At 50.6% G+C, this 27,061-nt stretch overlaps 14 non-coding genes across 14 annotated transcripts; all 14 read right to left on the reverse strand.

Annotated features, from left to right (window-relative positions):
• Positions 1–1,459: 1,459 nt before the first annotated feature.
• Positions 1,460–1,543, reverse strand: Trnal-uaa (transfer RNA leucine (anticodon UAA)). The gene has a single exon. It is a non-coding gene; the product is annotated as a tRNA-Leu (tRNA).
• Positions 1,544–3,309: 1,766 nt separating this feature from the next.
• Trnal-uaa (transfer RNA leucine (anticodon UAA)) lies at positions 3,310–3,393 on the reverse strand. The gene has a single exon. It is a non-coding gene; the product is annotated as a tRNA-Leu (tRNA).
• A 1,766-nt stretch (positions 3,394–5,159) lies between these two features.
• On the reverse strand, positions 5,160–5,243 carry Trnal-uaa (transfer RNA leucine (anticodon UAA)). The gene has a single exon. It is a non-coding gene; the product is annotated as a tRNA-Leu (tRNA).
• Positions 5,244–7,009: 1,766 nt separating this feature from the next.
• Positions 7,010–7,093, reverse strand: Trnal-uaa (transfer RNA leucine (anticodon UAA)). The gene has a single exon. It is a non-coding gene; the product is annotated as a tRNA-Leu (tRNA).
• A 1,766-nt stretch (positions 7,094–8,859) lies between these two features.
• Trnal-uaa (transfer RNA leucine (anticodon UAA)) lies at positions 8,860–8,943 on the reverse strand. Its single transcript has one exon. It is a non-coding gene; the product is annotated as a tRNA-Leu (tRNA).
• Positions 8,944–10,709: 1,766 nt separating this feature from the next.
• Trnal-uaa (transfer RNA leucine (anticodon UAA)) lies at positions 10,710–10,793 on the reverse strand. The gene has a single exon. It is a non-coding gene; the product is annotated as a tRNA-Leu (tRNA).
• Positions 10,794–12,559: 1,766 nt separating this feature from the next.
• On the reverse strand, positions 12,560–12,643 carry Trnal-uaa (transfer RNA leucine (anticodon UAA)). The gene has a single exon. It is a non-coding gene; the product is annotated as a tRNA-Leu (tRNA).
• A 1,766-nt stretch (positions 12,644–14,409) lies between these two features.
• Trnal-uaa (transfer RNA leucine (anticodon UAA)) lies at positions 14,410–14,493 on the reverse strand. Its single transcript has one exon. It is a non-coding gene; the product is annotated as a tRNA-Leu (tRNA).
• Positions 14,494–16,259: 1,766 nt separating this feature from the next.
• Trnal-uaa (transfer RNA leucine (anticodon UAA)) lies at positions 16,260–16,343 on the reverse strand. The gene has a single exon. It is a non-coding gene; the product is annotated as a tRNA-Leu (tRNA).
• A 1,766-nt stretch (positions 16,344–18,109) lies between these two features.
• Positions 18,110–18,193, reverse strand: Trnal-uaa (transfer RNA leucine (anticodon UAA)). Its single transcript has one exon. It is a non-coding gene; the product is annotated as a tRNA-Leu (tRNA).
• A 1,766-nt stretch (positions 18,194–19,959) lies between these two features.
• On the reverse strand, positions 19,960–20,043 carry Trnal-uaa (transfer RNA leucine (anticodon UAA)). Its single transcript has one exon. It is a non-coding gene; the product is annotated as a tRNA-Leu (tRNA).
• Positions 20,044–21,809: 1,766 nt separating this feature from the next.
• Trnal-uaa (transfer RNA leucine (anticodon UAA)) lies at positions 21,810–21,893 on the reverse strand. The gene has a single exon. It is a non-coding gene; the product is annotated as a tRNA-Leu (tRNA).
• Positions 21,894–23,659: 1,766 nt separating this feature from the next.
• Positions 23,660–23,743, reverse strand: Trnal-uaa (transfer RNA leucine (anticodon UAA)). Its single transcript has one exon. It is a non-coding gene; the product is annotated as a tRNA-Leu (tRNA).
• A 1,766-nt stretch (positions 23,744–25,509) lies between these two features.
• On the reverse strand, positions 25,510–25,593 carry Trnal-uaa (transfer RNA leucine (anticodon UAA)). Its single transcript has one exon. It is a non-coding gene; the product is annotated as a tRNA-Leu (tRNA).
• Between the last annotated feature and the right edge of the window lie 1,468 nt (positions 25,594–27,061).

Below are 27,061 nucleotides of genomic sequence, written 5' to 3' on the forward strand. Positions count from 1 at the left end.
AAGCCAATGAAATACTTCGTGTGAGGATCGAACTGTCGACCTTCACTTTACAATACTTAGGCACTGCCCCGGCGGTACCGACGCATACGTACTGAAACGTCTTTGGATCGTCAGTGAGTACTTCATATTAGAAATTTCGTGTTGGCCCTGATGTGCATTAAAGGGCAGATTTCTTCAGTGGAAGTCAGTTCTGCGCCTAGTCACAGTATATCGCCCTAGCAGCACCAGGAAAACGGGTTCAGATGTGCTCGCCTTCCACTCGGCGTTGAGCGCCTACAGCGAGATAGCCTTCGTCCTCTGGCGCCAGGAGGGAAGGCGACACATCACGGCGCAAACAGCTTGTAGGGGAAGGCAGTGGTGGTGTGTCGGTCAGCGTGGTTGCTTCCCAAGTAGCTGATCCGGGTTCGAAACCCGGACACCACACGGAAGTTGTCTCCTTTACTCAGGAGAGTGTGTTCAACGCTACTTGATCTTCGAATTTCCGAACAGTTGTGGTACGAATGGTTTTCCTCCACCCCTCGTCTCGCTCCGCGAAGGCTAGTGCGGATTACGATTCACAGCATCGTGTGTCCTCATGTGTCGACTTGTCTCGACTTTGCTCGGCTGACGCGAAAGCTGACGCTTGCAAATGGCCGTATATGTAGAGGACTGGCGCTAGAAACGACTGGGAGACGCCAAATCGACAAACACACAACGGACTCTTTCATTTGACAGTGGCCGCAGGTTCGCCCCTGTGCGTACCGAGAAGCAAGAGAGGTGTCAGCGTGCTGGACCGCAGGATTTCCGCGCAGCAGACTCAAAAACTAAGGAAAAAGGCAAAACTGAAGAAATCAATAGCTCGCGGACTTCCTAGCTGGTCACCCACCTGAGTACTAACCACGCCCAACGCTGTCGAATTTCGGTGATCGGGCATGGACCCGTGTCTTTGGCGTGGCATACAAGTTGGCGAGATCGTCGCCTGACGGGCGGACGCGTTATTCCTCGTACAGATCACTTGGGATTTGCCTTTTAGGGAAACAAAATGGAATAGCCCTTGGTGGGATCGAACCCACAGCCCCCTCGTTATTAGCATAATAACACTCTAACTTGGTGAGCTTATTGCCCGCGCAATACGGCCGCTTCAGGACTCCACTACCCCAACCGCCGTTTCATCTATCTTTATTAAAGCCCTGCCATTCATTGAAACACGTACGTGTCACTGTTGACTCATTTTCGCCTGTCGCTTCGACCCCAGAGCCACAACACAACAACCACGGAAACGTCCGTGAGAAGAGCTAAAACTCGACACAGGAAAAGTATGTTCCGCTATTTCTTTTTGACTGCTCAGCCTATGGGACGTGAGAAGCCAGCACTGCTGCCACTGTCTTCCCTAGCAAAACCTCCATGGCGTGTTTCTGCGTAATTTACTTGTTCTACAACATGAATGGAGTAGGTTAGTTTCTGAATGATTAAAATGCATTGTCAGATGTGGGGTTCGAACCCACGCTCCCTTTCGGGAACCAGAGCTTAAATCTGGCGCCTTAGACCGCTCGGCCAATCTGACGTGTGAGACAACAGTCCCAGTGACTTCCGTCTCTAGCATTATCTCAAGAACCTGACTGCGAAATCTGTTTCTTTTTTCGGTAGGACGGAATTATGTCAGTCTTACAATATTTAAGGCGCAATGTCAGATGTGGCGTAGGAAACGCATCCCGCGCTCTTCCGTCGTATCCAGTTTGAACTGTAACTAGCACAACTGTATTTAGTAATAGGATAATTTCCACATTGACGCAAAAGAAAGCAGATATTAGCAAACGGCATCTAAGGCCGTTTCCTAGCAACAGCCACGCTGTGCATTACGTACTCGTGGGAAGCCAATGAAATACTTCGTGTGAGGATCGAACTGTCGACCTTCACTTTACAATACTTAGGCACTGCCCCGGCGGTACCGACGCATACGTACTGAAACGTCTTTGGATCGTCAGTGAGTACTTCATATTAGAAATTTCGTGTTGGCCCTGATGTGCATTAAAGGGCAGATTTCTTCAGTGGAAGTCAGTTCTGCGCCTAGTCACAGTATATCGCCCTAGCAGCACCAGGAAAACGGGTTCAGATGTGCTCGCCTTCCACTCGGCGTTGAGCGCCTACAGCGAGATAGCCTTCGTCCTCTGGCGCCAGGAGGGAAGGCGACACATCACGGCGCAAACAGCTTGTAGGGGAAGGCAGTGGTGGTGTGTCGGTCAGCGTGGTTGCTTCCCAAGTAGCTGATCCGGGTTCGAAACCCGGACACCACACGGAAGTTGTCTCCTTTACTCAGGAGAGTGTGTTCAACGCTACTTGATCTTCGAATTTCCGAACAGTTGTGGTACGAATGGTTTTCCTCCACCCCTCGTCTCGCTCCGCGAAGGCTAGTGCGGATTACGATTCACAGCATCGTGTGTCCTCATGTGTCGACTTGTCTCGACTTTGCTCGGCTGACGCGAAAGCTGACGCTTGCAAATGGCCGTATATGTAGAGGACTGGCGCTAGAAACGACTGGGAGACGCCAAATCGACAAACACACAACGGACTCTTTCATTTGACAGTGGCCGCAGGTTCGCGCCTGTGCGTACCGAGAAGCAAGAGAGGTGTCAGCGTGCTGGACCGCAGGATTTCCGCGCAGCAGACTCAGAAACTAAGGAAAAAGGCAAAACTGAAGAAACCAATAGCTCGCGGACTTCCTAGCTGGTCACCCACCTGAGTACTAACCACGCCCAACGCTGTCGAATTTCGGTGATCGGGCATGGACCCGTGTCTTTGGCGTGGCATACAAGTTGGCGAGAACGTCGCCAGACGGGCGGACGCCTTAGTCCTTGTACAGATCACTTGGGATTTGCCTTTTAGGGAAAACAAAAAACACGCGATCTAGTGTGATCGAACCCACAGCCCCCTCGTTATTAGCATAATAACACTCTAACTTGGTGAGCTTATTGCCCGCGCAATAAGGCCGCTTCAGGACTCCACTACCCCAACCGCCGTTTCATCTATCTTTATTAAAGCCCTGCCATTCATTGAAACACGTACGTGTCACTGTTGACTCATTTTCGCCTGTCGCTTCGAGCCCAGAGCCACAACACAACAACCACGGAAACGTCCGTGAGAAGAGCTAAAACTCGACACAGGAAAAGTATGTTCCGCTATTTCTTTTTGACTGCTCAGCCTATGGGACGTGAGAAGCCAGCACTGCTGCCACTGTCTTCCCTAGCAAAACCTCCATGGCGTGTTTCTGCGTAATTTACTTGTTCTACAACATGAATGGAGTAGGTTAGTTTCTGAATGATTAAAATGCATTGTCAGATGTGGGGTTCGAACCCACGCTCCCTTTCGGGAACCAGAGCTTAAATCTGGCGCCTTAGACCGCTCGGCCAATCTGACGTGTGAGACAACAGTCCCAGTGACTTCCGTCTCTAGCATTATCTCAAGAACCTGACTGCGAAATCTGTTTCTTTTTTCGGTAGGACGGAATTATGTCAGTCTTACAATATTTAAGGCGCAATGTCAGATGTGGCGTAGGAAACGCATCCCGCGCTCTTCCGTCGTATCCAGTTTGAACTGTAACTAGCACAACTGTATTTAGTAATAGGATAATTTCCACATTGACGCAAAAGAAAGCAGATATTAGCAAACGGCATCTAAGGCCGTTTCCTAGCAACAGCCACGCTGTGCATTACGTACTCGTGGGAAGCCAATGAAATACTTCGTGTGAGGATCGAACTGTCGACCTTCACTTTACAATACTTAGGCACTGCCCCGGCGGTACCGACGCATACGTACTGAAACGTCTTTGGATCGTCAGTGAGTACTTCATATTAGAAATTTCGTGTTGGCCCTGATGTGCATTAAAGGGCAGATTTCTTCAGTGGAAGTCAGTTCTGCGCCTAGTCACAGTATATCGCCCTAGCAGCACCAGGAAAACGGGTTCAGATGTGCTCGCCTTCCACTCGGCGTTGAGCGCCTACAGCGAGATAGCCTTCGTCCTCTGGCGCCAGGAGGGAAGGCGACACATCACGGCGCAAACAGCTTGTAGGGGAAGGCAGTGGTGGTGTGTCGGTCAGCGTGGTTGCTTCCCAAGTAGCTGATCCGGGTTCGAAACCCGGACACCACACGGAGGTTGTCTCCTTTACTCAGGAGAGTGTGTTCAACGCTACTTGATCTTCGAATTTCCGAACAGTTGTGGTACGAATGGTTTTCCTCCACCCCTCGTCTCGCTCCGCGAAGGCTAGTGCGGATTACGATTCACAGCATCGTGTGTCCTCATGTGTCGACTTGTCTCGACTTTGCTCGGCTGACGCGAAAGCTGACGCTTGCAAATGGCCGTATATGTAGAGGACTGGCGCTAGAAACGACTGGGAGACGCCAAATCGACAAACACACAACGGACTCTTTCATTTGACAGTGGCCGCAGGTTCGCCCCTGTGCGTACCGAGAAGCAAGAGAGGTGTCAGCGTGCTGGACCGCAGGATTTCCGCGCAGCAGACTCAAAAACTAAGGAAAAAGGCAAAACTGAAGAAATCAATAGCTCGCGGACTTCCTAGCTGGTCACCCACCTGAGTACTAACCACGCCCAACGCTGTCGAATTTCGGTGATCGGGCATGGACCCGTGTCTTTGGCGTGGCATACAAGTTGGCGAGATCGTCGCCAGACGGGCGGACGCGTTATTCCTCGTACAGATCACTTGGGATTTGCCTTTTAGGGAAACAAAATGGAATAGCCCTTGGTGGGATCGAACCCACAGCCCCCTCGTTATTAGCATAATAACACTCTAACTTGGTGAGCTTATTGCCCGCGCAATACGGCCGCTTCAGGACTCCACTACCCCAACCGCCGTTTCATCTATCTTTATTAAAGCCCTGCCATTCATTGAAACACGTACGTGTCACTGTTGACTCATTTTCGCCTGTCGCTTCGACCCCAGAGCCACAACACAACAACCACGGAAACGTCCGTGAGAAGAGCTAAAACTCGACACAGGAAAAGTATGTTCCGCTATTTCTTTTTGACTGCTCAGCCTATGGGACGTGAGAAGCCAGCACTGCTGCCACTGTCTTCCCTAGCAAAACCTCCATGGCGTGTTTCTGCGTAATTTACTTGTTCTACAACATGAATGGAGTAGGTTAGTTTCTGAATGATTAAAATGCATTGTCAGATGTGGGGTTCGAACCCACGCTCCCTTTCGGGAACCAGAGCTTAAATCTGGCGCCTTAGACCGCTCGGCCAATCTGACGTGTGAGACAACAGTCCCAGTGACTTCCGTCTCTAGCATTATCTCAAGAACCTGACTGCGAAATCTGTTTCTTTTTTCGGTAGGACGGAATTATGTCAGTCTTACAATATTTAAGGCGCAATGTCAGATGTGGCGTAGGAAACGCATCCCGCGCTCTTCCGTCGTATCCAGTTTGAACTGTAACTAGCACAACTGTATTTAGTAATAGGATAATTTCCACATTGACGCAAAAGAAAGCAGATATTAGCAAACGGCATCTAAGGCCGTTTCCTAGCAACAGCCACGCTGTGCATTACGTACTCGTGGGAAGCCAATGAAATACTTCGTGTGAGGATCGAACTGTCGACCTTCACTTTACAATACTTAGGCACTGCCCCGGCGGTACCGACGCATACGTACTGAAACGTCTTTGGATCGTCAGTGAGTACTTCATATTAGAAATTTCGTGTTGGCCCTGATGTGCATTAAAGGGCAGATTTCTTCAGTGGAAGTCAGTTCTGCGCCTAGTCACAGTATATCGCCCTAGCAGCACCAGGAAAACGGGTTCAGATGTGCTCGCCTTCCACTCGGCGTTGAGCGCCTACAGCGAGATAGCCTTCGTCCTCTGGCGCCAGGAGGGAAGGCGACACATCACGGCGCAAACAGCTTGTAGGGGAAGGCAGTGGTGGTGTGTCGGTCAGCGTGGTTGCTTCCCAAGTAGCTGATCCGGGTTCGAAACCCGGACACCACACGGAAGTTGTCTCCTTTACTCAGGAGAGTGTGTTCAACGCTACTTGATCTTCGAATTTCCGAACAGTTGTGGTACGAATGGTTTTCCTCCACCCCTCGTCTCGCTCCGCGAAGGCTAGTGCGGATTACGATTCACAGCATCGTGTGTCCTCATGTGTCGACTTGTCTCGACTTTGCTCGGCTGACGCGAAAGCTGACGCTTGCAAATGGCCGTATATGTAGAGGACTGGCGCTAGAAACGACTGGGAGACGCCAAATCGACAAACACACAACGGACTCTTTCATTTGACAGTGGCCGCAGGTTCGCGCCTGTGCGTACCGAGAAGCAAGAGAGGTGTCAGCGTGCTGGACCGCAGGATTTCCGCGCAGCAGACTCAAAAACTAAGGAAAAAGGCAAAACTGAAGAAACCAATAGCTCGCGGACTTCCTAGCTGGTCACCCACCTGAGTACTAACCACGCCCAACGCTGTCGAATTTCGGTGATCGGGCATGGACCCGTGTCTTTGGCGTGGCATACAAGTTGGCGAGAACGTCGCCAGACGGGCGGACGCCTTAGTCCTTGTACAGATCACTTGGGATTTGCCTTTTAGGGAAACAAAATGGAATAGCCCTTGGTGGGATCGAACCCACAGCCCCCTCGTTATTAGCATAATAACACTCTAACTTGGTGAGCTTATTGCCCGCGCAATACGGCCGCTTCAGGACTCCACTACCCCAACCGCCGTTTCATCTATCTTTATTAAAGCCCTGCCATTCATTGAAACACGTACGTGTCACTGTTGACTCATTTTCGCCTGTCGCTTCGAGCCCAGAGCCACAACACAACAACCACGGAAACGTCCGTGAGAAGAGCTAAAACTCGACACAGGAAAAGTATGTTCCGCTATTTCTTTTTGACTGCTCAGCCTATGGGACGTGAGAAGCCAGCACTGCTGCCACTGTCTTCCCTAGCAAAACCTCCATGGCGTGTTTCTGCGTAATTTACTTGTTCTACAACATGAATGGAGTAGGTTAGTTTCTGAATGATTAAAATGCATTGTCAGATGTGGGGTTCGAACCCACGCTCCCTTTCGGGAACCAGAGCTTAAATCTGGCGCCTTAGACCGCTCGGCCAATCTGACGTGTGAGACAACAGTCCCAGTGACTTCCGTCTCTAGCATTATCTCAAGAACCTGACTGCGAAATCTGTTTCTTTTTTCGGTAGGACGGAATTATGTCAGTCTTACAATATTTAAGGCGCAATGTCAGATGTGGCGTAGGAAACGCATCCCGCGCTCTTCCGTCGTATCCAGTTTGAACTGTAACTAGCACAACTGTATTTAGTAATAGGATAATTTCCACATTGACGCAAAAGAAAGCAGATATTAGCAAACGGCATCTAAGGCCGTTTCCTAGCAACAGCCACGCTGTGCATTACGTACTCGTGGGAAGCCAATGAAATACTTCGTGTGAGGATCGAACTGTCGACCTTCACTTTACAATACTTAGGCACTGCCCCGGCGGTACCGACGCATACGTACTGAAACGTCTTTGGATCGTCAGTGAGTACTTCATATTAGAAATTTCGTGTTGGCCCTGATGTGCATTAAAGGGCAGATTTCTTCAGTGGAAGTCAGTTCTGCGCCTAGTCACAGTATATCGCCCTAGCAGCACCAGGAAAACGGGTTCAGATGTGCTCGCCTTCCACTCGGCGTTGAGCGCCTACAGCGAGATAGCCTTCGTCCTCTGGCGCCAGGAGGGAAGGCGACACATCACGGCGCAAACAGCTTGTAGGGGAAGGCAGTGGTGGTGTGTCGGTCAGCGTGGTTGCTTCCCAAGTAGCTGATCCGGGTTCGAAACCCGGACACCACACGGAAGTTGTCTCCTTTACTCAGGAGAGTGTGTTCAACGCTACTTGATCTTCGAATTTCCGAACAGTTGTGGTACGAATGGTTTTCCTCCACCCCTCGTCTCGCTCCGCGAAGGCTAGTGCGGATTACGATTCACAGCATCGTGTGTCCTCATGTGTCGACTTGTCTCGACTTTGCTCGGCTGACGCGAAAGCTGACGCTTGCAAATGGCCGTATATGTAGAGGACTGGCGCTAGAAACGACTGGGAGACGCCAAATCGACAAACACACAACGGACTCTTTCATTTGACAGTGGCCGCAGGTTCGCGCCTGTGCGTACCGAGAAGCAAGAGAGGTGTCAGCGTGCTGGACCGCAGGATTTCCGCGCAGCAGACTCAAAAACTAAGGAAAAAGGCAAAACTGAAGAAACCAATAGCTCGCGGACTTCCTAGCTGGTCACCCACCTGAGTACTAACCACGCCCAACGCTGTCGAATTTCGGTGATCGGGCATGGACCCGTGTCTTTGGCGTGGCATACAAGTTGGCGAGAACGTCGCCAGACGGGCGGACGCCTTAGTCCTTGTACAGATCACTTGGGATTTGCCTTTTAGGGAAACAAAATGGAATAGCCCTTGGTGGGATCGAACCCACAGCCCCCTCGTTATTAGCATAATAACACTCTAACTTGGTGAGCTTATTGCCCGCGCAATACGGCCGCTTCAGGACTCCACTACCCCAACCGCCGTTTCATCTATCTTTATTAAAGCCCTGCCATTCATTGAAACACGTACGTGTCACTGTTGACTCATTTTCGCCTGTCGCTTCGAGCCCAAAGCCACAACACAACAACCACGGAAACGTCCGTGAGAAGAGCTAAAACTCGACACAGGAAAAGTATGTTCCGCTATTTCTTTTTGACTGCTCAGCCTATGGGACGTGAGAAGCCAGCACTGCTGCCACTGTCTTCCCTAGCAAAACCTCCATGGCGTGTTTCTGCGTAATTTACTTGTTCTACAACATGAATGGAGTAGGTTAGTTTCTGAATGATTAAAATGCATTGTCAGATGTGGGGTTCGAACCCACGCTCCCTTTCGGGAACCAGAGCTTAAATCTGGCGCCTTAGACCGCTCGGCCAATCTGACGTGTGAGACAACAGTCCCAGTGACTTCCGTCTCTAGCATTATCTCAAGAACCTGACTGCGAAATCTGTTTCTTTTTTCGGTAGGACGGAATTATGTCAGTCTTACAATATTTAAGGCGCAATGTCAGATGTGGCGTAGGAAACGCATCCCGCGCTCTTCCGTCGTATCCAGTTTGAACTGTAACTAGCACAACTGTATTTAGTAATAGGATAATTTCCACATTGACGCAAAAGAAAGCAGATATTAGCAAACGGCATCTAAGGCCGTTTCCTAGCAACAGCCACGCTGTGCATTACGTACTCGTGGGAAGCCAATGAAATACTTCGTGTGAGGATCGAACTGTCGACCTTCACTTTACAATACTTAGGCACTGCCCCGGCGGTACCGACGCATACGTACTGAAACGTCTTTGGATCGTCAGTGAGTACTTCATATTAGAAATTTCGTGTTGGCCCTGATGTGCATTAAAGGGCAGATTTCTTCAGTGGAAGTCAGTTCTGCGCCTAGTCACAGTATATCGCCCTAGCAGCACCAGGAAAACGGGTTCAGATGTGCTCGCCTTCCACTCGGCGTTGAGCGCCTACAGCGAGATAGCCTTCGTCCTCTGGCGCCAGGAGGGAAGGCGACACATCACGGCGCAAACAGCTTGTAGGGGAAGGCAGTGGTGGTGTGTCGGTCAGCGTGGTTGCTTCCCAAGTAGCTGATCCGGGTTCGAAACCCGGACACCACACGGAAGTTGTCTCCTTTACTCAGGAGAGTGTGTTCAACGCTACTTGATCTTCGAATTTCCGAACAGTTGTGGTACGAATGGTTTTCCTCCACCCCTCGTCTCGCTCCGCGAAGGCTAGTGCGGATTACGATTCACAGCATCGTGTGTCCTCATGTGTCGACTTGTCTCGACTTTGCTCGGCTGACGCGAAAGCTGACGCTTGCAAATGGCCGTATATGTAGAGGACTGGCGCTAGAAACGACTGGGAGACGCCAAATCGACAAACACACAACGGACTCTTTCATTTGACAGTGGCCGCAGGTTCGCCCCTGTGCGTACCGAGAAGCAAGAGAGGTGTCAGCGTGCTGGACCGCAGGATTTCCGCGCAGCAGACTCAAAAACTAAGGAAAAAGGCAAAACTGAAGAAACCAATAGCTCGCGGACTTCCTAGGTGGTCACCCACCTGAGTACTAACCACGCCCAACGCTGTCGAATTTCGGTGATCGGGCATGGACCCGTGTCTTTGGCGTGGCATACAAGTTGGCGAGATCGTCGCCAGACGGGCGGACGCGTTATTCCTCGTACAGATCACTTGGGATTTGCCTTTTAGGGAAACAAAATGGAATAGCCCTTGGTGGGATCGAACCCACAGCCCCCTCGTTATTAGCATAATAACACTCTAACTTGGTGAGCTTATTGCCCGCGCAATACGGCCGCTTCAGGACTCCACTACCCCAACCGCCGTTTCATCTATCTTTATTAAGGCCCTGCCATTCATTGAAACACTTACGTGTCACTGTTGACTCATTTTCGCCTGTCGCTTCGAGCCCAGAGCCACAACACAACGACCACGGAAACGTCCGTGAGAAGAGCTAAAACTCGACACAGGAAAAGTATGTTCCGCTATTTCTTTTTGACTGCTCAGCCTATGGGACGTGAGACGCCAGCACTGCTGCCACTGTCTTCCCTAGCAAAACCTCCATGGCGTGTTTCTGCGTAATTTACTTGTTCTACAACATGAATGGAGTAGGTTAGTTTCTGAATGATTAAAATGCATTGTCAGATGTGGGGTTCGAACCCACGCTCCCTTTCGGGAACCAGAGCTTAAATCTGGCGCCTTAGACCGCTCGGCCAATCTGACGTGTGAGACAACAGTCCCAGTGACTTCCGTCTCTAGCATTATCTCAAGAACCTGACTGCGAAATCTGTTTCTTTTTTCGGTAGGACGGAATTATGTCAGTCTTACAATATTTAAGGCGCAATGTCAGATGTGGCGTAGGAAACGCATCCCGCGCTCTTCCGTCGTATCCAGTTTGAACTGTAACTAGCACAACTGTATTTAGTAATAGGATAATTTCCACATTGACGCAAAAGAAAGCAGATATTAGCAAACGGCATCTAAGGCCGTTTCCTAGCAACAGCCACGCTGTGCATTACGTACTCGTGGGAAGCCAACGAAATACTTCGTGTGAGGATCGAACTGTCGACCTTCACTTTACAATACTTAGGCACTGCCCCGGCGGTACCGACGCATACGTACTGAAACGTCTTTGGATCGTCAGTGAGTACTTCATATTAGAAATTTCGTGTTGGCCCTGATGTGCATTAAAGGGCGGATTTCTTCAGTGGAAGTCAGTTCTGCGCCTAGTCACAGTATATCGCCCTAGCAGCACCAGGAAAACGGGTTCAGATGTGCTCGCCTTCCACTCGGCGTTGAGCGCCTACAGCGAGATAGCCTTCGTCCTCTGGCGCCAGGAGGGAAGGCGACACATCACGGCGCAAACAGCTTGTAGGGGAAGGCAGTGGTGGTGTGTCGGTCAGCGTGGTTGCTTCCCAAGTAGCTGATCCGGGTTCGAAACCCGGACACCACACGGAAGTTGTCTCCTTTACTCAGGAGAGTGTGTTCAACGCTACTTGATCTTCGAATTTCCGAACAGTTGTGGTACGAATGGTTTTCCTCCACCCCTCGTCTCGCTCCGCGAAGGCTAGTGCGGATTACGATTCACAGCATCGTGTGTCCTCATGTGTCGACTTGTCTCGACTTTGCTCGGCTGACGCGAAAGCTGACGCTTGCAAATGGCCGTATATGTAGAGGACTGGCGCTAGAAACGACTGGGAGACGCCAAATCGACAAACACACAACGGACTCTTTCATTTGACAGTGGCCGCAGGTTCGCGCCTGTGCGTACCGAGAAGCAAGAGAGGTGTCAGCGTGCTGGACCGCAGGATTTCCGCGCAGCAGACTCAAAAACTAAGGAAAAAGGCAAAACTGAAGAAACCAATAGCTCGCGGACTTCCTAGCTGGTCACCCACCTGAGTACTAACCACGCCCAACGCTGTCGAATTTCGGTGATCGGGCATGGACCCGTGTCTTTGGCGTGGCATACAAGTTGGCGAGAACGTCGCCAGACGGGCGGACGCCTTAGTCCTTGTACAGATCACTTGGGATTTGCCTTTTAGGGAAACAAAATGGAATAGCCCTTGGTGGGATCGAACCCACAGCCCCCTCGTTATTAGCATAATAACACTCTAACTTGGTGAGCTTATTGCCCGCGCAATACGGCCGCTTCAGGACTCCACTACCCCAACCGCCGTTTCATCTATCTTTATTAAAGCCCTGCCATTCATTGAAACACGTACGTGTCACTGTTGACTCATTTTCGCCTGTCGCTTCGAGCCCAAAGCCACAACACAACAACCACGGAAACGTCCGTGAGAAGAGCTAAAACTCGACACAGGAAAAGTATGTTCCGCTATTTCTTTTTGACTGCTCAGCCTATGGGACGTGAGAAGCCAGCACTGCTGCCACTGTCTTCCCTAGCAAAACCTCCATGGCGTGTTTCTGCGTAATTTACTTGTTCTACAACATGAATGGAGTAGGTTAGTTTCTGAATGATTAAAATGCATTGTCAGATGTGGGGTTCGAACCCACGCTCCCTTTCGGGAACCAGAGCTTAAATCTGGCGCCTTAGACCGCTCGGCCAATCTGACGTGTGAGACAACAGTCCCAGTGACTTCCGTCTCTAGCATTATCTCAAGAACCTGACTGCGAAATCTGTTTCTTTTTTCGGTAGGACGGAATTATGTCAGTCTTACAATATTTAAGGCGCAATGTCAGATGTGGCGTAGGAAACGCATCCCGCGCTCTTCCGTCGTATCCAGTTTGAACTGTAACTAGCACAACTGTATTTAGTAATAGGATAATTTCCACATTGACGCAAAAGAAAGCAGATATTAGCAAACGGCATCTAAGGCCGTTTCCTAGCAACAGCCACGCTGTGCATTACGTACTCGTGGGAAGCCAATGAAATACTTCGTGTGAGGATCGAACTGTCGACCTTCACTTTACAATACTTAGGCACTGCCCCGGCGGTACCGACGCATACGTACTGAAACGTCTTTGGATCGTCAGTGAGTACTTCATATTAGAAATTTCGTGTTGGCCCTGATGTGCATTAAAGGGCAGATTTCTTCAGTGGAAGTCAGTTCTGCGCCTAGTCACAGTATATCGCCCTAGCAGCACCAGGAAAACGGGTTCAGATGTGCTCGCCTTCCACTCGGCGTTGAGCGCCTACAGCGAGATAGCCTTCGTCCTCTGGCGCCAGGAGGGAAGGCGACACATCACGGCGCAAACAGCTTGTAGGGGAAGGCAGTGGTGGTGTGTCGGTCAGCGTGGTTGCTTCCCAAGTAGCTGATCCGGGTTCGAAACCCGGACACCACACGGAAGTTGTCTCCTTTACTCAGGAGAGTGTGTTCAACGCTACTTGATCTTCGAATTTCCGAACAGTTGTGGTACGAATGGTTTTCCTCCACCCCTCGTCTCGCTCCGCGAAGGCTAGTGCGGATTACGATTCACAGCATCGTGTGTCCTCATGTGTCGACTTGTCTCGACTTTGCTCGGCTGACGCGAAAGCTGACGCTTGCAAATGGCCGTATATGTAGAGGACTGGCGCTAGAAACGACTGGGAGACGCCAAATCGACAAACACACAACGGACTCTTTCATTTGACAGTGGCCGCAGGTTCGCCCCTGTGCGTACCGAGAAGCAAGAGAGGTGTCAGCGTGCTGGACCGCAGGATTTCCGCGCAGCAGACTCAAAAACTAAGGAAAAAGGCAAAACTGAAGAAACCAATAGCTCGCGGACTTCCTAGGTGGTCACCCACCTGAGTACTAACCACGCCCAACGCTGTCGAATTTCGGTGATCGGGCATGGACCCGTGTCTTTGGCGTGGCATACAAGTTGGCGAGATCGTCGCCAGACGGGCGGACGCGTTATTCCTCGTACAGATCACTTGGGATTTGCCTTTTAGGGAAACAAAATGGAATAGCCCTTGGTGGGATCGAACCCACAGCCCCCTCGTTATTAGCATAATAACACTCTAACTTGGTGAGCTTATTGCCCGCGCAATACGGCCGCTTCAGGACTCCACTACCCCAACCGCCGTTTCATCTATCTTTATTAAGGCCCTGCCATTCATTGAAACACTTACGTGTCACTGTTGACTCATTTTCGCCTGTCGCTTCGAGCCCAGAGCCACAACACAACGACCACGGAAACGTCCGTGAGAAGAGCTAAAACTCGACACAGGAAAAGTATGTTCCGCTATTTCTTTTTGACTGCTCAGCCTATGGGACGTGAGACGCCAGCACTGCTGCCACTGTCTTCCCTAGCAAAACCTCCATGGCGTGTTTCTGCGTAATTTACTTGTTCTACAACATGAATGGAGTAGGTTAGTTTCTGAATGATTAAAATGCATTGTCAGATGTGGGGTTCGAACCCACGCTCCCTTTCGGGAACCAGAGCTTAAATCTGGCGCCTTAGACCGCTCGGCCAATCTGACGTGTGAGACAACAGTCCCAGTGACTTCCGTCTCTAGCATTATCTCAAGAACCTGACTGCGAAATCTGTTTCTTTTTTCGGTAGGACGGAATTATGTCAGTCTTACAATATTTAAGGCGCAATGTCAGATGTGGCGTAGGAAACGCATCCCGCGCTCTTCCGTCGTATCCAGTTTGAACTGTAACTAGCACAACTGTATTTAGTAATAGGATAATTTCCACATTGACGCAAAAGAAAGCAGATATTAGCAAACGGCATCTAAGGCCGTTTCCTAGCAACAGCCACGCTGTGCATTACGTACTCGTGGGAAGCCAACGAAATACTTCGTGTGAGGATCGAACTGTCGACCTTCACTTTACAATACTTAGGCACTGCCCCGGCGGTACCGACGCATACGTACTGAAACGTCTTTGGATCGTCAGTGAGTACTTCATATTAGAAATTTCGTGTTGGCCCTGATGTGCATTAAAGGGCGGATTTCTTCAGTGGAAGTCAGTTCTGCGCCTAGTCACAGTATATCGCCCTAGCAGCACCAGGAAAACGGGTTCAGATGTGCTCGCCTTCCACTCGGCGTTGAGCGCCTACAGCGAGATAGCCTTCGTCCTCTGGCGCCAGGAGGGAAGGCGACACATCACGGCGCAAACAGCTTGTAGGGGAAGGCAGTGGTGGTGTGTCGGTCAGCGTGGTTGCTTCCCAAGTAGCTGATCCGGGTTCGAAACCCGGACACCACACGGAAGTTGTCTCCTTTACTCAGGAGAGTGTGTTCAACGCTACTTGATCTTCGAATTTCCGAACAGTTGTGGTACGAATGGTTTTCCTCCACCCCTCGTCTCGCTCCGCGAAGGCTAGTGCGGATTACGATTCACAGCATCGTGTGTCCTCATGTGTCGACTTGTCTCGACTTTGCTCGGCTGACGCGAAAGCTGACGCTTGCAAATGGCCGTATATGTAGAGGACTGGCGCTAGAAACGACTGGGAGACGCCAAATCGACAAACACACAACGGACTCTTTCATTTGACAGTGGCCGCAGGTTCGCGCCTGTGCGTACCGAGAAGCAAGAGAGGTGTCAGCGTGCTGGACCGCAGGATTTCCGCGCAGCAGACTCAAAAACTAAGGAAAAAGGCAAAACTGAAGAAACCAATAGCTCGCGGACTTCCTAGCTGGTCACCCACCTGAGTACTAACCACGCCCAACGCTGTCGAATTTCGGTGATCGGGCATGGACCCGTGTCTTTGGCGTGGCATACAAGTTGGCGAGAACGTCGCCAGACGGGCGGACGCCTTAGTCCTTGTACAGATCACTTGGGATTTGCCTTTTAGGGAAACAAAATGGAATAGCCCTTGGTGGGATCGAACCCACAGCCCCCTCGTTATTAGCATAATAACACTCTAATTTGGTGAGCTTATTGCCCGCGCAATACGGCCGCTTCAGGACTCCACTACCCCAACCGCCGTTTCATCTATCTTTATTAAGGCCCTGCCATTCATTGAAACACGTACGTGTCACTGTTGACTCATTTTCGCCTGTCGCTTCGAGCCCAGAGCCACAACACAACGACCACGGAAACGTCCGTGAGAAGAGCTAAAACTCGACACAGGAAAAGTATGTTCCGCTATTTCTTTTTGACTGCTCAGCCTATGGGACGTGAGAAGCCAGCACTGCTGCCACTGTCTTCCCTAGCAAAACCTCCATGGCGTGTTTCTGCGTAATTTACTTGTTCTACAACATGAATGGAGTAGGTTAGTTTCTGAATGATTAAAATGCATTGTCAGATGTGGGGTTCGAACCCACGCTCCCTTTCGGGAACCAGAGCTTAAATCTGGCGCCTTAGACCGCTCGGCCAATCTGACGTGTGAGACAACAGTCCCAGTGACTTCCGTCTCTAGCATTATCTCAAGAACCTGACTGCGAAATCTGTTTCTTTTTTCGGTAGGACGGAATTATGTCAGTCTTACAATATTTAAGGCGCAATGTCAGATGTGGCGTAGGAAACGCATCCCGCGCTCTTCCGTCGTATCCAGTTTGAACTGTAACTAGCACAACTGTATTTAGTAATAGGATAATTTCCACATTGACGCAAAAGAAAGCAGATATTAGCAAACGGCATCTAAGGCCGTTTCCTAGCAACAGCCACGCTGTGCATTACGTACTCGTGGGAAGCCAACGAAATACTTCGTGTGAGGATCGAACTGTCGACCTTCACTTTACAATACTTAGGCACTGCCCCGGCGGTACCGACGCATACGTACTGAAACGTCTTTGGATCGTCAGTGAGTACTTCATATTAGAAATTTCGTGTTGGCCCTGATGTGCATTAAAGGGCGGATTTCTTCAGTGGAAGTCAGTTCTGCGCCTAGTCACAGTATATCGCCCTAGCAGCACCAGGAAAACGGGTTCAGATGTGCTCGCCTTCCACTCGGCGTTGAGCGCCTACAGCGAGATAGCCTTCGTCCTCTGGCGCCAGGAGGGAAGGCGACACATCACGGCGCAAACAGCTTGTAGGGGAAGGCAGTGGTGGTGTGTCGGTCAGCGTGGTTGCTTCCCAAGTAGCTGATCCGGGTTCGAAACCCGGACACCACACGGAAGTTGTCTCCTTTACTCAGGAGAGTGTGTTCAACGCTACTTGATCTTCGAATTTCCGAACAGTTGTGGTACGAATGGTTTTCCTCCACCCCTCGTCTCGCTCCGCGAAGGCTAGTGCGGATTACGATTCACAGCATCGTGTGTCCTCATGTGTCGACTTGTCTCGACTTTGCTCGGCTGACGCGAAAGCTGACGCTTGCAAATGGCCGTATATGTAGAGGACTGGCGCTAGAAACGACTGGGAGACGCCAAATCGACAAACACACAACGGACTCTTTCATTTGACAGTGGCCGCAGGTTCGCCCCTGTGCGTACCGAGAAGCAAGAGAGGTGTCAGCGTGCTGGACCGCAGGATTTCCGCGCAGCAGACTCAAAAACTAAGGAAAAAGGCAAAACTGAAGAAACCAATAGCTCGCGGACTTCCTAGGTGGTCACCCACCTGAGTACTAACCACGCCCAACGCTGTCGAATTTCGGTGATCGGGCATGGACCCGTGTCTTTGGCGTGGCATACAAGTTGGCGAGATCGTCGCCAGACGGGCGGACGCGTTATTCCTCGTACAGATCACTTGGGATTTGCCTTTTAGGGAAACAAAATGGAATAGCCCTTGGTGGGATCGAACCCACAGCCCCCTCGTTATTAGCATAATAACACTCTAACTTGGTGAGCTTATTGCCCGCGCAATACGGCCGCTTCAGGACTCCACTACCCCAACCGCCGTTTCATCTATCTTTATTAAGGCCCTGCCATTCATTGAAACACTTACGTGTCACTGTTGACTCATTTTCGCCTGTCGCTTCGAGCCCAGAGCCACAACACAACGACCACGGAAACGTCCGTGAGAAGAGCTAAAACTCGACACAGGAAAAGTATGTTCCGCTATTTCTTTTTGACTGCTCAGCCTATGGGACGTGAGACGCCAGCACTGCTGCCACTGTCTTCCCTAGCAAAACCTCCATGGCGTGTTTCTGCGTAATTTACTTGTTCTACAACATGAATGGAGTAGGTTAGTTTCTGAATGATTAAAATGCATTGTCAGATGTGGGGTTCGAACCCACGCTCCCTTTCGGGAACCAGAGCTTAAATCTGGCGCCTTAGACCGCTCGGCCAATCTGACGTGTGAGACAACAGTCCCAGTGACTTCCGTCTCTAGCATTATCTCAAGAACCTGACTGCGAAATCTGTTTCTTTTTTCGGTAGGACGGAATTATGTCAGTCTTACAATATTTAAGGCGCAATGTCAGATGTGGCGTAGGAAACGCATCCCGCGCTCTTCCGTCGTATCCAGTTTGAACTGTAACTAGCACAACTGTATTTAGTAATAGGATAATTTCCACATTGACGCAAAAGAAAGCAGATATTAGCAAACGGCATCTAAGGCCGTTTCCTAGCAACAGCCACGCTGTGCATTACGTACTCGTGGGAAGCCAACGAAATACTTCGTGTGAGGATCGAACTGTCGACCTTCACTTTACAATACTTAGGCACTGCCCCGGCGGTACCGACGCATACGTACTGAAACGTCTTTGGATCGTCAGTGAGTACTTCATATTAGAAATTTCGTGTTGGCCCTGATGTGCATTAAAGGGCGGATTTCTTCAGTGGAAGTCAGTTCTGCGCCTAGTCACAGTATATCGCCCTAGCAGCACCAGGAAAACGGGTTCAGATGTGCTCGCCTTCCACTCGGCGTTGAGCGCCTACAGCGAGATAGCCTTCGTCCTCTGGCGCCAGGAGGGAAGGCGACACATCACGGCGCAAACAGCTTGTAGGGGAAGGCAGTGGTGGTGTGTCGGTCAGCGTGGTTGCTTCCCAAGTAGCTGATCCGGGTTCGAAACCCGGACACCACACGGAAGTTGTCTCCTTTACTCAGGAGAGTGTGTTCAACGCTACTTGATCTTCGAATTTCCGAACAGTTGTGGTACGAATGGTTTTCCTCCACCCCTCGTCTCGCTCCGCGAAGGCTAGTGCGGATTACGATTCACAGCATCGTGTGTCCTCATGTGTCGACTTGTCTCGACTTTGCTCGGCTGACGCGAAAGCTGACGCTTGCAAATGGCCGTATATGTAGAGGACTGGCGCTAGAAACGACTGGGAGACGCCAAATCGACAAACACACAACGGACTCTTTCATTTGACAGTGGCCGCAGGTTCGCCCCTGTGCGTACCGAGAAGCAAGAGAGGTGTCAGCGTGCTGGACCGCAGGATTTCCGCGCAGCAGACTCAAAAACTAAGGAAAAAGGCAAAACTGAAGAAACCAATAGCTCGCGGACTTCCTAGGTGGTCACCCACCTGAGTACTAACCACGCCCAACGCTGTCGAATTTCGGTGATCGGGCATGGACCCGTGTCTTTGGCGTGGCATACAAGTTGGCGAGATCGTCGCCAGACGGGCGGACGCGTTATTCCTCGTACAGATCACTTGGGATTTGCCTTTTAGGGAAACAAAATGGAATAGCCCTTGGTGGGATCGAACCCACAGCCCCCTCGTTATTAGCATAATAACACTCTAACTTGGTGAGCTTATTGCCCGCGCAATACGGCCGCTTCAGGACTCCACTACCCCAACCGCCGTTTCATCTATCTTTATTAAGGCCCTGCCATTCATTGAAACACTTACGTGTCACTGTTGACTCATTTTCGCCTGTCGCTTCGAGCCCAGAGCCACAACACAACGACCACGGAAACGTCCGTGAGAAGAGCTAAAACTCGACACAGGAAAAGTATGTTCCGCTATTTCTTTTTGACTGCTCAGCCTATGGGACGTGAGACGCCAGCACTGCTGCCACTGTCTTCCCTAGCAAAACCTCCATGGCGTGTTTCTGCGTAATTTACTTGTTCTACAACATGAATGGAGTAGGTTAGTTTCTGAATGATTAAAATGCATTGTCAGATGTGGGGTTCGAACCCACGCTCCCTTTCGGGAACCAGAGCTTAAATCTGGCGCCTTAGACCGCTCGGCCAATCTGACGTGTGAGACAACAGTCCCAGTGACTTCCGTCTCTAGCATTATCTCAAGAACCTGACTGCGAAATCTGTTTCTTTTTTCGGTAGGACGGAATTATGTCAGTCTTACAATATTTAAGGCGCAATGTCAGATGTGGCGTAGGAAACGCATCCCGCGCTCTTCCGTCGTATCCAGTTTGAACTGTAACTAGCACAACTGTATTTAGTAATAGGATAATTTCCACATTGACGCAAAAGAAAGCAGATATTAGCAAACGGCATCTAAGGCCGTTTCCTAGCAACAGCCACGCTGTGCATTACGTACTCGTGGGAAGCCAACGAAATACTTCGTGTGAGGATCGAACTGTCGACCTTCACTTTACAATACTTAGGCACTGCCCCGGCGGTACCGACGCATACGTACTGAAACGTCTTTGGATCGTCAGTGAGTACTTCATATTAGAAATTTCGTGTTGGCCCTGATGTGCATTAAAGGGCGGATTTCTTCAGTGGAAGTCAGTTCTGCGCCTAGTCACAGTATATCGCCCTAGCAGCACCAGGAAAACGGGTTCAGATGTGCTCGCCTTCCACTCGGCGTTGAGCGCCTACAGCGAGATAGCCTTCGTCCTCTGGCGCCAGGAGGGAAGGCGACACATCACGGCGCAAACAGCTTGTAGGGGAAGGCAGTGGTGGTGTGTCGGTCAGCGTGGTTGCTTCCCAAGTAGCTGATCCGGGTTCGAAACCCGGACACCACACGGAAGTTGTCTCCTTTACTCAGGAGAGTGTGTTCAACGCTACTTGATCTTCGAATTTCCGAACAGTTGTGGTACGAATGGTTTTCCTCCACCCCTCGTCTCGCTCCGCGAAGGCTAGTGCGGATTACGATTCACAGCATCGTGTGTCCTCATGTGTCGACTTGTCTCGACTTTGCTCGGCTGACGCGAAAGCTGACGCTTGCAAATGGCCGTATATGTAGAGGACTGGCGCTAGAAACGACTGGGAGACGCCAAATCGACAAACACACAACGGACTCTTTCATTTGACAGTGGCCGCAGGTTCGCCCCTGTGCGTACCGAGAAGCAAGAGAGGTGTCAGCGTGCTGGACCGCAGGATTTCCGCGCAGCAGACTCAAAAACTAAGGAAAAAGGCAAAACTGAAGAAACCAATAGCTCGCGGACTTCCTAGCTGGTCACCCACCTGAGTACTAACCACGCCCAACGCTGTCGAATTTCGGTGATCGGGCATGGACCCGTGTCTTTGGCGTGGCATACAAGTTGGCGAGAACGTCGCCAGACGGGCGGACGCCTTAGTCCTTGTACAGATCACTTGGGATTTGCCTTTTAGGGAAACAAAATGGAATAGCCCTTGGTGGGATCGAACCCACAGCCCCCTCGTTATTAGCATAATAACACTCTAATTTGGTGAGCTTATTGCCCGCGCAATACGGCCGCTTCAGGACTCCACTACCCCAACCGCCGTTTCATCTATCTTTATTAAGGCCCTGCCATTCATTGAAACACGTACGTGTCACTGTTGACTCATTTTCGCCTGTCGCTTCGAGCCCAGAGCCACAACACAACGACCACGGAAACGTCCGTGAGAAGAGCTAAAACTCGACACAGGAAAAGTATGTTCCGCTATTTCTTTTTGACTGCTCAGCCTATGGGACGTGAGAAGCCAGCACTGCTGCCACTGTCTTCCCTAGCAAAACCTCCATGGCGTGTTTCTGCGTAATTTACTTGTTCTACAACATGAATGGAGTAGGTTAGTTTCTGAATGATTAAAATGCATTGTCAGATGTGGGGTTCGAACCCACGCTCCCTTTCGGGAACCAGAGCTTAAATCTGGCGCCTTAGACCGCTCGGCCAATCTGACGTGTGAGACAACCGCCCCAGTGACTTCCGTCTCTAGCATTATCTCAAGAACCTGACTGCGAAATCTGTTTCTTTTTTCGGTAGGACGGAATTATGTCAGTCTTACAATATTTAAGGCGCAATGTCAGATGTGGCGTAGGAAACGCATCCCGCGCTCTTCCGTCGTATCCAGTTTGAACTGTAACTAGCACAACTGTATTTAGTAATAGGATAATTTCCACATTGACGCAAAAGAAAGCAGATATTAGCAAACGGCATCTAAGGCCGTTTCCTAGCAACAGCCACGCTGTGCATTACGTACTCGTGGGAAGCCAACGAAATACTTCGTGTGAGGATCGAACTGTCGACCTTCACTTTACAATACTTAGGCACTGCCCCGGCGGTACCGACGCATACGTACTGAAACGTCTTTGGATCGTCAGTGAGTACTTCATATTAGAAATTTCGTGTTGGCCCTGATGTGCATTAAAGGGCGGATTTCTTCAGTGGAAGTCAGTTCTGCGCCTAGTCACAGTATATCGCCCTAGCAGCACCAGGAAAACGGGTTCAGATGTGCTCGCCTTCCACTCGGCGTTGAGCGCCTACAGCGAGATAGCCTTCGTCCTCTGGCGCCAGGAGGGAAGGCGACACATCACGGCGCAAACAGCTTGTAGGGGAAGGCAGTGGTGGTGTGTCGGTCAGCGTGGTTGCTTCCCAAGTAGCTGATCCGGGTTCGAAACCCGGACACCACACGGAAGTTGTCTCCTTTACTCAGGAGAGTGTGTTCAACGCTACTTGATCTTCGAATTTCCGAACAGTTGTGGTACGAATGGTTTTCCTCCACCCCTCGTCTCGCTCCGCGAAGGCTAGTGCGGATTACGATTCACAGCATCGTGTGTCCTCATGTGTCGACTTGTCTCGACTTTGCTCGGCTGACGCGAAAGCTGACGCTTGCAAATGGCCGTATATGTAGAGGACTGGCGCTAGAAACGACTGGGAGACGCCAAATCGACAAACACACAACGGACTCTTTCATTTGACAGTGGCCGCAGGTTCGCCCCTGTGCGTACCGAGAAGCAAGAGAGGTGTCAGCGTGCTGGACCGCAGGATTTCCGCGCAGCAGACTCAAAAACTAAGGAAAAAGGCAAAACTGAAGAAACCAATAGCTCGCGGACTTCCTAGCTGGTCACCCACCTGAGTACTAACCACGCCCAACGCTGTCGAATTTCGGTGATCGGGCATGGACCCGTGTCTTTGGCGTGGCATACAAGTTGGCGAGAACGTCGCCAGACGGGCGGACGCCTTAGTCCTTGTACAGATCACTTGGGATTTGCCTTTTAGGGAAACAAAATGGAATAGCCCTTGGTGGGATCGAACCCACAGCCCCCTCGTTATTAGCATAATAACACTCTAATTTGGTGAGCTTATTGCCCGCGCAATACGGCCGCTTCAGGACTCCACTACCCCAACCGCCGTTTCATCTATCTTTATTAAGGCCCTGCCATTCATTGAAACACGTACGTGTCACTGTTGACTCATTTTCGCCTGTCGCTTCGAGCCCAGAGCCACAACACAACGACCACGGAAACGTCCGTGAGAAGAGCTAAAACTCGACACAGGAAAAGTATGTTCCGCTATTTCTTTTTGACTGCTCAGCCTATGGGACGTGAGAAGCCAGCACTGCTGCCACTGTCTTCCCTAGCAAAACCTCCATGGCGTGTTTCTGCGTAATTTACTTGTTCTACAACATGAATGGAGTAGGTTAGTTTCTGAATGATTAAAATGCATTGTCAGATGTGGGGTTCGAACCCACGCTCCCTTTCGGGAACCAGAGCTTAAATCTGGCGCCTTAGACCGCTCGGCCAATCTGACGTGTGAGACAACCGCCCCAGTGACTTCCGTCTCTAGCATTATCTCAAGAACCTGACTGCGAAATCTGTTTCTTTTTTCGGTAGGACGGAATTATGTCAGTCTTACAATATTTAAGGCGCAATGTCAGATGTGGCGTAGGAAACGCATCCCGCGCTCTTCCGTCGTATCCAGTTTGAACTGTAACTAGCACAACTGTATTTAGTAATAGGATAATTTCCACATTGACGCAAAAGAAAGCAGATATTAGCAAACGGCATCTAAGGCCGTTTCCTAGCAACAGCCACGCTGTGCATTACGTACTCGTGGGAAGCCAACGAAATACTTCGTGTGAGGATCGAACTGTCGACCTTCACTTTACAATACTTAGGCACTGCCCCGGCGGTACCGACGCATACGTACTGAAACGTCTTTGGATCGTCAGTGAGTACTTCATATTAGAAATTTCGTGTTGGCCCTGATGTGCATTAAAGGGCGGATTTCTTCAGTGGAAGTCAGTTCTGCGCCTAGTCACAGTATATCGCCCTAGCAGCACCAGGAAAACGGGTTCAGATGTGCTCGCCTTCCACTCGGCGTTGAGCGCCTACAGCGAGATAGCCTTCGTCCTCTGGCGCCAGGAGGGAAGGCGACACATCACGGCGCAAACAGCTTGTAGGGGAAGGCAGTGGTGGTGTGTCGGTCAGCGTGGTTGCTTCCCAAGTAGCTGATCCGGGTTCGAAACCCGGACACCACACGGAAGTTGTCTCCTTTACTCAGGAGAGTGTGTTCAACGCTACTTGATCTTCGAATTTCCGAACAGTTGTGGTACGAATGGTTTTCCTCCACCCCTCGTCTCGCTCCGCGAAGGCTAGTGCGGATTACGATTCACAGCATCGTGTGTCCTCATGTGTCGACTTGTCTCGACTTTGCTCGGCTGACGCGAAAGCTGACGCTTGCAAATGGCCGTATATGTAGAGGACTGGCGCTAGAAACGACTGGGAGACGCCAAATCGACAAACACACAACGGACTCTTTCATTTGACAGTGGCCGCAGGTTCGCCCCTGTGCGTACCGAGAAGCAAGAGAGGTGTCAGCGTGCTGGACCGCAGGATTTCCGCGCAGCAGACTCAAAAACTAAGGAAAAAGGCAAAACTGAAGAAACCAATAGCTCGCGGACTTCCTAGCTGGTCACCCACCTGAGTACTAACCACGCCCAACGCTGTCGAATTTCGGTGATCGGGCATGGACCCGTGTCTTTGGCGTGGCATACAAGTTGGCGAGAACGTCGCCAGACGGGCGGACGCCTTAGTCCTTGTACAGATCACTTGGGATTTGCCTTTTAGGGAAACAAAATGGAATAGCCCTTGGTGGGATCGAACCCACAGCCCCCTCGTTATTAGCATAATAACACTCTAATTTGGTGAGCTTATTGCCCGCGCAATACGGCCGCTTCAGGACTCCACTACCCCAACCGCCGTTTCATCTATCTTTATTAAGGCCCTGCCATTCATTGAAACACGTACGTGTCACTGTTGACTCATTTTCGCCTGTCGCTTCGAGCCCAGAGCCACAACACAACGACCACGGAAACGTCCGTGAGAAGAGCTAAAACTCGACACAGGAAAAGTATGTTCCGCTATTTCTTTTTGACTGCTCAGCCTATGGGACGTGAGAAGCCAGCACTGCTGCCACTGCCTTCCCTAGCAAAACCTCCATGGCGTGTTTCTGCGTAATTTACTTGTTCTACAACATGAATGGAGTAGGTTAGTTTCTGAATGATTAAAATGCATTGTCAGATGTGGGGTTCGAACCCACGCTCCCTTTCGGGAACCAGAGCTTAAATCTGGCGCCTTAGACCGCTCGGCCAATCTGACGTGTGAGACAACAGTCCCAGTGACTTCCGTCTCTAGCATTATCTCAAGAACCTGACTGCGAAATCTGTTTCTTTTTTCGGTAGGACGGAATTATGTCAGTCTTACAATATTTAAGGCGCAATGTCAGATGTGGCGTAGGAAACGCATCCCGCGCTCTTCCGTCGTATCCAGTTTGAACTGTAACTAGCACAACTGTATTTAGTAATAGGATAATTTCCACATTGACGCAAAAGAAAGCAGATATTAGCAAACGGCATCTAAGGCCGTTTCCTAGCAACAGCCACGCTGTGCATTACGTACTCGTGGGAAGCCAATGAAATACTTCGTGTGAGGATCGAACTGTCGACCTTCACTTTACAATACTTAGGCACTGCCCCGGCGGTACCGACGCATACGTACTGAAACGTCTTTGGATCGTCAGTGAGTACTTCATATTAGAAATTTCGTGTTGGCCCTGATGTGCATTAAAGGGCGGATTTCTTCAGTGGAAGTCAGTTCTGCGCCTAGTCACAGTATATCGCCCTAGCAGCACCAGGAAAACGGGTTCAGATGTGCTCGCCTTCCACTCGGCGTTGAGCGCCTACAGCGAGATAGCCTTCGTCCTCTGGCGCCAGGAGGGAAGGCGACACATCACGGCGCAAACAGCTTGTAGGGGAAGGCAGTGGTGGTGTGTCGGTCAGCGTGGTTGCTTCCCAAGTAGCTGATCCGGGTTCGAAACCCGGACACCACACGGAAGTTGTCTCCTTTACTCAGGAGAGTGTGTTCAACGCTACTTGATCTTCGAATTTCCGAACAGTTGTGGTACGAATGGTTTTCCTCCACCCCTCGTCTCGCTCCGCGAAGGCTAGTGCGGATTACGATTCACAGCATCGTGTGTCCTCATGTGTCGACTTGTCTCGACTTTGCTCGGCTGACGCGAAAGCTGACGCTTGCAAATGGCCGTATATGTAGAGGACTGGCGCTAGAAACGACTGGGAGACGCCAAATCGACAAACACACAACGGACTCTTTCATTTGACAGTGGCCGCAGGTTCGCCCCTGTGCGTACCGAGAAGCAAGAGAGGTGTCAGCGTGCTGGACCGCAGGATTTCCGCGCAGCAGACTCAAAAACTAAGGAAAAAGGCAAAACTGAAGAAACCAATAGCTCGCGGACTTCCTAGCTGGTCACCCACCTGAGTACTAACCACGCCCAACGCTGTCGAATTTCGGTGATCGGGCATGGACCCGTGTCTTTGGCGTGGCATACAAGTTGGCGAGAACGTCGCCAGACGGGCGGACGCCTTAGTCCTTGTACAGATCACTTGGGATTTGCCTTTTAGGGAAACAAAATGGAATAGCCCTTGGTGGGATCGAACCCACAGCCCCCTCGTTATTAGCATAATAACACTCTAATTTGGTGAGCTTATTGCCCGCGCAATACGGCCGCTTCAGGACTCCACTACCCCAACCGCCGTTTCATCTATCTTTA

Source organism: Schistocerca gregaria, chromosome 7, assembly GCF_023897955.1.
Source record: "Schistocerca gregaria isolate iqSchGreg1 chromosome 7, iqSchGreg1.2, whole genome shotgun sequence".
In the NCBI taxonomy this organism is placed as follows: domain Eukaryota; kingdom Metazoa; phylum Arthropoda; class Insecta; order Orthoptera; family Acrididae; genus Schistocerca; species Schistocerca gregaria.